The following is a 10469-nucleotide window of genomic DNA, read 5'->3' on the forward strand; positions in this document are numbered from 1 at the left end:
CATCTATGAGTAGCTGTGTATATATGCAGGTTTCTACATTGCTCTTTTGTTACTGGATATGTAAGTTGTTTCTAAACCTTAGCTATTGTGACGATGTTGCAGTGGATGTAGACAAGCAATATCTTTAATTTTCCAAGTATTGTTTGAGAGTTCATGGTCTGGTGCTGTGTCAGATTTATTTCTTGACTGGTTATCGATGGATCCTCAAAGAGTTCCCAGAATGAGAAATTGATTCCCATTCCCCTATCCCCTTGGAAGGGGAAGAGATCTTGGTAATATTTATCTGTGACAAAAAATCTACACATACGGGAGAGTAAAAAGGTAAGAAGGCCGGATTCAGAATCCTTTGTGAGCCTACCAGCAGTTCTAAAAACCCAGAGCCCGCTAGTTAGCTGCCCCAAAAGACTCAGAGCACCTTGTTCGGAAAGTATTTATTAGGCTCTCAATAGTGCCCTACCTGGAAGGTCATAGGACAACAGGCAGAGATGAGGATTTTATAGAAAGGCTTCCATATATAACAGTCTGGCTTTTCCTTTTTTTTAAAATTTTTTGAGTTTTATTTAGTTTTTGAGTTTTTTTTTTTTAATTTAAGCACCATCGTTACAAGGTTGTTCATACTATAGATTTTTTTCCCACAGATAAAGTTGTTCTTGATGAGTTATGGTCATACAACTTACAACAACTTTCACCAGTGCCCATATCCCACCACCAATGTCAACAATTTCCCTCTTATCCTCCCTGATGTCCTCCTTCCTTCCACCCACCTCCCCCACCTGCCTCTGGAGCAGGCATTTTGCCTCCTCCCCCTTTCTCTTTCTCTTTACTTATTTATTTATTTATTTATTTATTTTTTGACATTGTGGTTTACATTACTCTTAATAAAGGGACATTCATGGGCTGGGTTTTTTGCCAGGCATCTCCCTAGACTGATTTTCTTTGTTGACACAGGTTATGATAAGCTGCAAGTGCAGATGGCAGGGAAGAGCCAGTCTGTGCTACTGAATAAAATGGCGACCATCTCCTGCAAGATCATTATGGATCCTGGTTCCCCAAACCTGGACATCAGCATTATGGGTGTTACCTGGTCTTTGAAAAATGAAGATAAGAAGATCAAAGTGTTTGAGTTTTTTGGAGACTACCAAAAGGCATACCGATCTGGAGCCCATATTTCTCTGGAGAATCTGAAGAAAGGGGACGCCTCACTGATGCTGCCTGAGGTCCAACTGATGGATGCAGGGGAATACCTCTGTGAGGTGGTGCTCACCCCCTATAAGACACAAAAAAGCATCTCTGTAGAGGTTATTGGTGAGAGCTAGATCTGAGTTTCAGTTCTAGACTTCCATGGACTTTCTTCATTCATTATTTCATTTGTTCATTTGTTTGTTCATTCCTTCCTTCCATTTTTCATTCTTTCATTTGTTCATTCCTTTCTCCTTCCATTCCTTCCTTCCTCTGTTCCTCCTTCATTTGTTCTTTCATTCCTTTCTTCTTTTGTTCCTTTCTCCTTCCACTCTTTATTCTTTCCTTCTTTCCTGTCAAGGGTCTGAGAAAGCCCACCACCTCAAATAAAGGCCACAAATCTTCAGAGAATGTAATAGCAAAGCGGGTTTATTTGATTTCAGTTAGCTGGAGTGACCAGCTCTGTCATGCAGACTGAGAACTGGAGGCCCTGAGCAACTTGGGGAGGCATCTTATATAGGCCTAAGAGATCTTAAGTGGAGGGTTGGAATGGAAATTAGGTTTGTAAAATGCACTAATATCTAGTCCAGGTTTTTTTTTTTTTTGGTTTGTTTTTGTTTTTGTTTTTGGGCCACACCTGATGGCACTCAGGGGTTACTCCTGGCTATCTGCTCAGAAATAGCTCCTGGCAGGCACGGGGGACCATATGGGACACCAGGATTCGAACCAACCACCTTAGGTCCTGGATCAGCTGCTTGCAAGGCAAACACTGCTGTGCTATCTCTCTGGCCCCTCTAGTCCAGGTTTAAACAGTGTCCAATATGACAGTCTGCTCATCTTCCACTCCAATTATGGCAGGTTTCTCCTTAAGGAGGGAGCTCTCTGGCTGGTGTTTTTATTCTTTAAGTTTGAGCATACTTGCTGATATGGGTTGTTCATTCTGCCAGATGTGTGTTGTTGATCAATAGTGATGGGAACATCCTGCTTATCCTGCTTAAAGTTCATGTTGACCTTCTTAAGGCATGGGGAAGCTCCAGGTGGAAGTGAGTAAAAGACAAAGGGAGGGTCTGCGGAGACAAAAACAAAAACCACAGTTACCATGAGCATCCCAAGTATCTATCCATAACAGTTACATCAGTTACATTTGAGTACATTTGTTTAATAATTGGATTATAATTAGCTACTATTTCTTGTTACATCTCAGTCAGATGTCATATATTATACTAGATAGTCCAGTCTCAACACTTCCCTCTCTCCCTTCTTTTCTCCTTTACATCTCTTTCCCTCTGATTTCCTCCCTCCCTCTTTCTTTCCCCCTTTCCTTCTGCTTGCCTTCCTCCCTTACTCCTTTCCTTTCTCCTTTTCTTTCTTCCTTCCTCTCTTGTTCTCTTCCTCTATTCTTTCCTTCCTTACTCCCTCCCTTCTTCCTTTCTTTCTTCCCTCCTTCCTTTTTTACCTTCCTCTCTTTCCCCCTCCCTCCTTCCCTTTCTTCATCTCTCAATTCCTTCATCTTTTCCTCCCTATCTTCCTTTCTCCCTCCTTTCATTCCCTTCATTCATTTCCTCCTCCTCCTTCCCAGCCTTGCTTTTTCATCCTTTAATTTATTTTTGCTTTGAGGTTTTATTCCATGGTGCTCAGGTGCATTCCTGGCTCCTTGTTCAGGGAATCACACCTGGTAGTGCTCAGGGGAACATATATAGTGCTGAGAATCTAAGCAAGGCCAGATACAAACAAGGCAGTGGCTATAACCTCTTATCTTCATTTCACATTTTTTTCTTGGTAAGATTTTACCTGTGTTTTTTATCCCCCAAATTAAAGATACTTTTTGGGGGTCCATAGAAAACATTGTGGGTTATAGCTATTGCCTTCATGCTGCTCATCTGGCTTTGATCCCAGAATCCCATATAGTCTCCTGAGCACTGCCTTGTGTTGTTAAAAGAATCTTAATAACTATAATAATAAAAAATTTTTTGGAAGCTGCTCTTGCTAGTAAGTTCACATGACTATTCTCAACTATACAGATGATAGGATGTTAGGTTAGACCTTATTTTACCCAAAACAAAGACTATCCCTGGTTTCTTTGTATGTTTGTTTACAACTTGGGTCCACCCCAAACAAAGATTGTCTTATGTAAACCTGGGTGGGGCAAATTCAGGATAGGCTGAACTATCTGCCCTTACTATGTCCTTACTATGTCCTTATCCACCAGGGGTGATCTCTGTACTCAATGAAAACTGTTCTGGCAGGCATCTTGCAGGAGATATGAGGTAGAAGACTGCCAGGCTACATGTGTTTACATTCTCAGCCTGGTCTGAATTATTTCATGTGTGGCCCTGTTTTAGATTTGTTCACCTGGGGCTAGAGATACAGCACATGGGGTGCCTTTACAGTGGGAGATATAGTTGCTTTTTTTTTCTGGTGGTTTGGTTCCTAAGAGGTATTTGGGGGATTTGGAGTCCCATCCGGAGATACTTGGCCCACTTGTGTGGGCTGATGGTCAGGAGCTTTGATTGGGAGATGTGCCATTGCTCAGATCCATTGGGGCTCAGGGATCTGACAATGCTTGCATGTGAACAGAAATACACCTGACTGTGCTCAGGGGATCATGCAGTACCGGGAATTGAATTCAGGGCTTGAGTATATAAGGATCCATGCTTCAGCCCTTTTAAACTATATTGCTGCCTAGAAAAGGTAACTTTAGCATGCCAAGTCAGTAAAGAATGGACATTGGCCATGTCAACCACAGCAGTGTTTTCTAATGCTTTCCTCAGATTCTCTGAAGTGTTGAAGTCACAGCCTGTCTGGTCCTAAGGGACCAACCTACTTGGAAGCTTTGACTCCTGTTTCAGAATTTTGTGGTGGATCAGATTCAGGGTGTGGGAAGCCAGCTGGCTCCTACCTACCCTTAAGTTTGGATTCTACCCTGGCAGGTGAACCCATCAGCAATCTGTATCTGGAGCAGAACTCAGTGAAGGAGTATAAACGCAAATCCATCCTGTGCACAGCAAGTAGATTCTTCCCAGAGAATATCAGCTTACACTGGAGAAAGAAAACGATGAAGGATTTCCAGTTCCAGGAGTTCTTTGCAAATGTCACAGGTGATCCCATAATTAGGAACCAAGATGGTACATTCAACGTGTCCAGAAGCTTGAACCTGAAGCCATCGCTGGCAGACAACCTGACTGTGTTCCAGTGTGTGATAGAGCACCTGGCCTCAGACACCATCCAGGTGCTCAACTTCACCCTTATAATACCAGGTGAGCAGGGAGGATATTGTGTTGGGGGGGGGGGGGCTCACCTATAACTTCTCTCCCTGGTACTCTAGAGGAGGGACTGGGGGTAGGCATGGGGAGAGAAAATTTGGTCTGGTTGGGATCAGTGACATTATTACAGACACATTCCCATAAACTGGTGTCTCTAATAGGTGTCAGGTGTGGAGTTTTGTCCTCCAGGAACCAGGCTGTGTGCTTTCTCACAACAGTTTAAGTGATTTGGGTGGCCTATATGACAAGGACAGTCATGTCCATTAATCAAGAAGAAGGGTCTTTTAAGAATCAATGACCCCATCCTGCCAGACACTTTTTCAGTCAGTTTTCAAGATTATCACTGTGCATGGGAGAGGTGAAGTTACTAGTACTTGTTTATGGACTGGCCCTAGATCAAGAGGCCATTGAGTAGGGCAGTCTTGAACATGGCCCGGACATTGGAACCTTAGCCTAAAATAATCTTTCCCAAAGGAGGCAATACAGTCCCCTCCCTATGCCCTCAGTGGAAGAACACTGGAGCTATCCTGGGGGACAGCAGTAGGTAGCATCAGGAAGAGAGTACATTCTGTTTGCTCATTGCAGAAGATAATTTTGGTGGGTGAGGTTGGATGAGCAATAGTACATGGGCAAGGCACTTGCCTTGCAGGTAGCTGACTCAAGTTCAATCCTTAGTACAAATGCACATTACTAGGAGTGATCCTTGAACATTGCTGAGTGTGATCCAAAAATAAACCAAAAGATAGGGAGCTTTGGTGTGTGTGTGTGTGTGTGTGTGTGTGTGTGTGAGTGAGAGAGAGAGAGAAAGAAAGAGAGAGAGAGAGAGAAATACCTCACTTTTTGCTCTACAAGACTCAGCTGACCATAAAATGCATAGAGTTCTTAGATGCTCTCCTTCCCTGTACTCAAGCTTCAGCTCCAGGTGGCATTTGCTCTATAAGACGCATGTTTTGGTGGGGAAAAAGTGCATCTTGTGGTATGAAAAATATGGTAATAATTTTCTGCAAATGGGTGGTAGACCACACTAAACTTGGATCCCTCTATCTTAGGAGAAGATAACTCAGAAGAGAAAGTTATTATATTTAGATTATGGCTTACTTGGTTGTGGCTCTGGTGCCAGGTGGGATCCTTTGCTCTTCTTGTGCCCCTGTGTTGAGCCAAGAGAAGTGCAGAGGCAGAGACTGACCTGGGTCAGGATAAGTCAGGGCAAAGTACTCTGGATGTACCAGATGGGGCCTGGAGGGAGAGGGAAATTGTTCTTAAAAGTAAGGACTAGGGAGGTCTGGGTGGAGCATGAGAAGTGTGGAAATGAAGCGTGCACACAGGAAATGTGTGATATGAGGCGATTGTCTGGGGGATTGTATAAATCTTGGACTGTTTACTTATGGAGAGTCAAGAATTGAGTTACACTCAACAGGGCTTAGAATTTATTTTTGGCTCTGTGCTCAGGGATTACTCCTGTTGGGGGTCAAGGGGTTCAACTGGGGTCAGCTATGTATAAAGAATGCACCTTTACCCCTGTACTGTCTTTCTGACTCAGATTATCAAATAGTTATCAAATTGCTGCTGACTGTGGGGTGATACACAACAGCAAAGTATTTCCTGTAGTCTGAAATCATGGATGGGTGAGGGCTTTCATCCTGGCTAGATTCTTACTGTAGCCTCATGTGGGAGGCACAGAGGTCTCTTGGGGATTCTTTTCTAGGTGTACAAAACCTATCGAGGGGGTCACTTAATGCTTAGGTCCTAATCACATTTCTGAAATCCCATCTTTAAACACCATACCCACAGCCCACTGGGATTCCCTGGGGTCCTGTGTGAGATTTGAATTCTTCATTGACAGTGGTTTGCAGGTGATATGTGTGGCAGCATGTGATCATGTGCATGGTTAGTATGTATGTATGTGTGTAGTGTTGAGGACTTCAGTACACTCTGGCAAGCATGAAGTACATCAATGTGTGCAGTACACACTAGGAATGGAGGTAGAATGTTGGGGGTTCTACCTCTGACAGGGAGGAAGACACAATCACAGAGATTCAAGTGGGGGGGTTGTGGCTCCTCTAAATTTCCTCTTAATGGTATCTTCTCTTTACAGAACCTGAGAACACAACAACTTCCACATGGATCTTTTTGTCTTCTAGCCTTATCTATTTTGGATGTTTATTTTATTTTATTTTTTTTAATTTTTTTAATTTTGATTTATGAGAACAAAAGATGCAAAAAAAGAGGACAAGGTAAAGTTACAGTGGAAGGACAATCACCCATAACATAATTCTCAGAAGAAGTCCCCTTGCTGATATCTTAACTTTGAACTTTCAGCCAAAGAACATTAAGATAAATAAAACAGAATCCATGTACAATTACTTTGTCCCTCAAGTCCCCAGATTGTAACACATTATAATATTTTGTAACAGCACACAAGGCAATCTAAAGCCATAAAACTTATGTAACTCCTTAAACATTAGAGGCATAGTATTTTTTACATTTCCATGTACATGCTTAGCTTAAGTTAACCTAAATTTTTAAGTGTTTTTTTTTTTTAAAGATTAGAGTCAAAGGAGCACAGTAAAATGGTGTTAGAGTGGCAATTGTTGTTTGCATAGGCCCACCAAAATATGAGAGGCATGGAAAAAAATAACCTTGGCCTAAATACAAAGAGACCCTACCCCTGAAGTTTCCTGGCATAAGACCAACTCTAGGCTCCAGGCAAGTTATCGTCCAATCCAAGACATTGTCCGTAGTGCCAACACATTTTTCACACAGTCTCTGTTGTTGGTATCATGTTTCTGTATTAAAGATCCTGGAATCTGCATATCCTACATTAAAGTCATGATGTGGAGCGTCTTCTCGTTTCACCTCACCATGAAAGGAAAATGCCGAAGCCCTGTCCTGTAAGCAGGTCATTGTTGTTAAGTCTTCTGAGTGTTAAGGGAAGTCTCTTTTGAGCAGGACGATGTCTGAGCAGTGGTAGGGTCTTCCGTGGTAGAGGATTGCTTCCAAGTGATGTTATAGACAAACCTCACAATTAAGGGGCAATACAGCAAGCCCTGTCCAGTAAGCAGGTCATTGTTCTTGTTAAGTCTTCTCAGTGTTAAGGGAAGTCTCTTTTGAGTAGATCGATGTCAGTGCAGCTGTAGGGTCTTTCCTGGTAGAGGAATGCCTCCAGGTGATGTTATATACAACCTTGGATGTTTTGTAGATGTCTTCTCAAGATCAGGGGTGAATGGAAAATGCCCATTCTTCTGAGGCCTGTGCCAGGTCTTTATGTCAATGTTCAGGGTGTAAGGTCCCATTGCACTACAAGATTTGTGTGTTCCCATCTCTATTAGATAAGAACTTATTGGTATGTATAGTATTTTCCCATTTTAGTGTGCCTAAGCAAACAAGAAATAAAGCCACGTGGCGCTATCAGAGTATATGGGGGCGTAAGAACATTTCCAACAATACCCATGACTTGGTTCAAACATAAGCATTAAACTGAGGGATTCTTTCACACCAAATTCCATATTGAGCAGTTCACAGAGAAGATAAAAAATGGGGGGGGGGGGATCGTCACTGTATAAGAAAATATTCAGCAAAAGTTATAGCCGTCAAAGAAAACACCCATAAAATGTTGAAAAGACATAAGTGTCCTTTTTATGCCTTTTAAAATAGTTGGGTGGGTGTTAACTCCAGGGCACCACTTTGGTCTGTGACTTAGGACTTTACAGTACTTAAGTTAGAAAGGGTAAATAAGAAGTAATGATGATAGGAGTTAAGGAAGTTAAAGAGAAATATCTTTTGAAGGGGTATGCAAAAGGGCAGAGTACAAAATGGACATTCTGTATACATAAAAACATAATTCAATGATAGTGAGTACTATTAATGTTTCTTGTGCATGCGGGGGCAGTAGCCCCATGCGATTTTGAAAATATAGACTGGAAAGAGATTACCAGTGACTTCAAGAAGCTGGGAGGCCAGAAGTTCAGAGCCCCACCCAGCTCCTCCCTAAGGAGCTGAAAGAATAATGGGGGAAAGCCTAGGGTACCTTCAAGCTCCACCAAGGGGCCCAACTCACTGGCTTGCCCAGGCACGTGGCCCGGGGAAGCCCTGGAGAACTGGAGCAAGGTGGTAGAGGGGTGCTGGGGTTACCCAAGTCCCACACCCCCCCCCAAGGCCTGGTTAAGAAGGCCTCCGGCATGGCGGGGGCCTGCTGAACCCCATACTGTTAGACTCCCGGCTCCCAGGAAGGAGAGAGATCCTTCAAGTAGCTGGGAGGCCAGAAGTTCAGAGCCCCACCCAGACCCTCCCTAAGGAGCTGAATGGATAATGGGGGAAAGCCTAGGTTACCTTCAAGCTCCACCAAGGGGCCCAACTCATCGGCTTGCCCAGACATGTGGCCCGGGGAAGCCCTGGAGATCTGGAGCAAGGTGGTAGAGGGGTGCTGGGGTTACCCAAGTCCCGCACCCCCCCCCCCCAGGCCTGGTTAAGAAGGCCTCCGGCATGCTATTTTTTTTTTTTAATGGAAAGGTAACTTCTAAAATAATTTTTGGTTTTTGGGCCACACACACCCAGTGACACTCAGGGATCACTTCTTTTTTTTTTTTTTTTTTTTAATTTTTATTGTGAACAAAGTGCATTACAAATCTTTCACTGCATCATTTATGGTACATAGTGACAATGAATGAGGGGCATTCCCACCACCAGTGCTGTCCTCCCTCCGCCCCTGCTCCCAGTATGCATCCCACATCTCCCTCCTCTACCCCCCAGTATGCTAGTGCAACTGGTCTCCACTTTACAGCTTGTTGTTGATTGAGCATCCATTCCTCCGTTATTGGAGATAAAAAGGATAAGAAAAAGGGGAGAAAAAATTTGGTGACAACTACCAAAAAAAGAAAGAAGAGAGAGAGAGAGAGAAAAAAAAAGAAAGAAAAATGGAAGAAAAAAGAAAAAAAAATGGACCCGGCAAATAAAGATAAAAATAAATCTCTAAATAATAACCACAAGCGTGAAAAAGAAAGAGAAAAGTGGAAGAAAAAAAGAGAAGGAAAATAAAGTAAAAAACTAACAAATCAAAACAAAATAAGAAAAAATATGGGTGCTAGAGTGGTAGGGTTTGGTGTTCCCCCCACTTTTTTTTTTGCAAAGGCACAGTAAGCATTGGGGAAAAAAGGGAATTTCTGTGGCCTAAGAAATTCAGGGTTTCTCCATCCTTGAAGCATACCATCATAAGATCAACCCCTGGCTCCATATATACTCATTACCCCTTCCCAAAGGCTTTTTTTGTGATGTCAGGAAAGTTTCCTCTCGGTTGTGTGTGAGAAAATCAAGCCACTGTAGCTAGCAATCTTGGTATTTGCGCAGGTTATAGGTCAGGGTCTAGGATAGAGTCTCTAGGTTCTAGAGGTTCCTATCCATCATTGTTGTGCTGTTCAGTTTTCTGTAACACTTGCTCCCTGTTTTTGTTCAGTCCCTAAGCCGAAGCCTAGGATATTATGAATCCAAAGGTTCTGCTCAGTCTCTGTTGTCCAAATTGGACCTCTGCAATAAGACATCTTGTTGTTGTTGTTTTTTATGTGTCCTGGACTATAGCCTAGGGTAGGGTTTTCCTTATTAGTCCCAAGGTAGGCTCTGTTCAGTCACAGATGTCAAAGTCAGTTTTCTGTTGTTGGTGCTCTTATTTTTCACAGTTCAAGGACGATAGCTCTTCTGATTTCCATTTAGTGTTAGGTGATGTGATAGGACAGCCTGGTCTTAGGACAAGTTTTCCTTTCCTCGTTGTCATATCAAAACTGGCACAAGTTGGTGCCAGAGTAGTGTTATAAATCTCCCAATGGAGCTTAGTTCCTGGTGGTGTGGCCCGGAGTTGTATCATCTCTACGTCGGGGATCTGGGGATTTCATGTATCCACATGACACATGCTCAGGATGGGAGGCATCCTGCTATAAAAAGTGAGTTCTTATCTTCTAGATAAGATAATCTTGTTTCTGTGTCTATGGTTTCTCAGGAATCACTTCTGGCTATGCACTCAGAAATCACTCCTGGCTT

Source organism: Suncus etruscus, chromosome 9, assembly GCF_024139225.1.
Source record: "Suncus etruscus isolate mSunEtr1 chromosome 9, mSunEtr1.pri.cur, whole genome shotgun sequence".
Lineage (NCBI taxonomy): Eukaryota > Metazoa > Chordata > Mammalia > Eulipotyphla > Soricidae > Suncus > Suncus etruscus.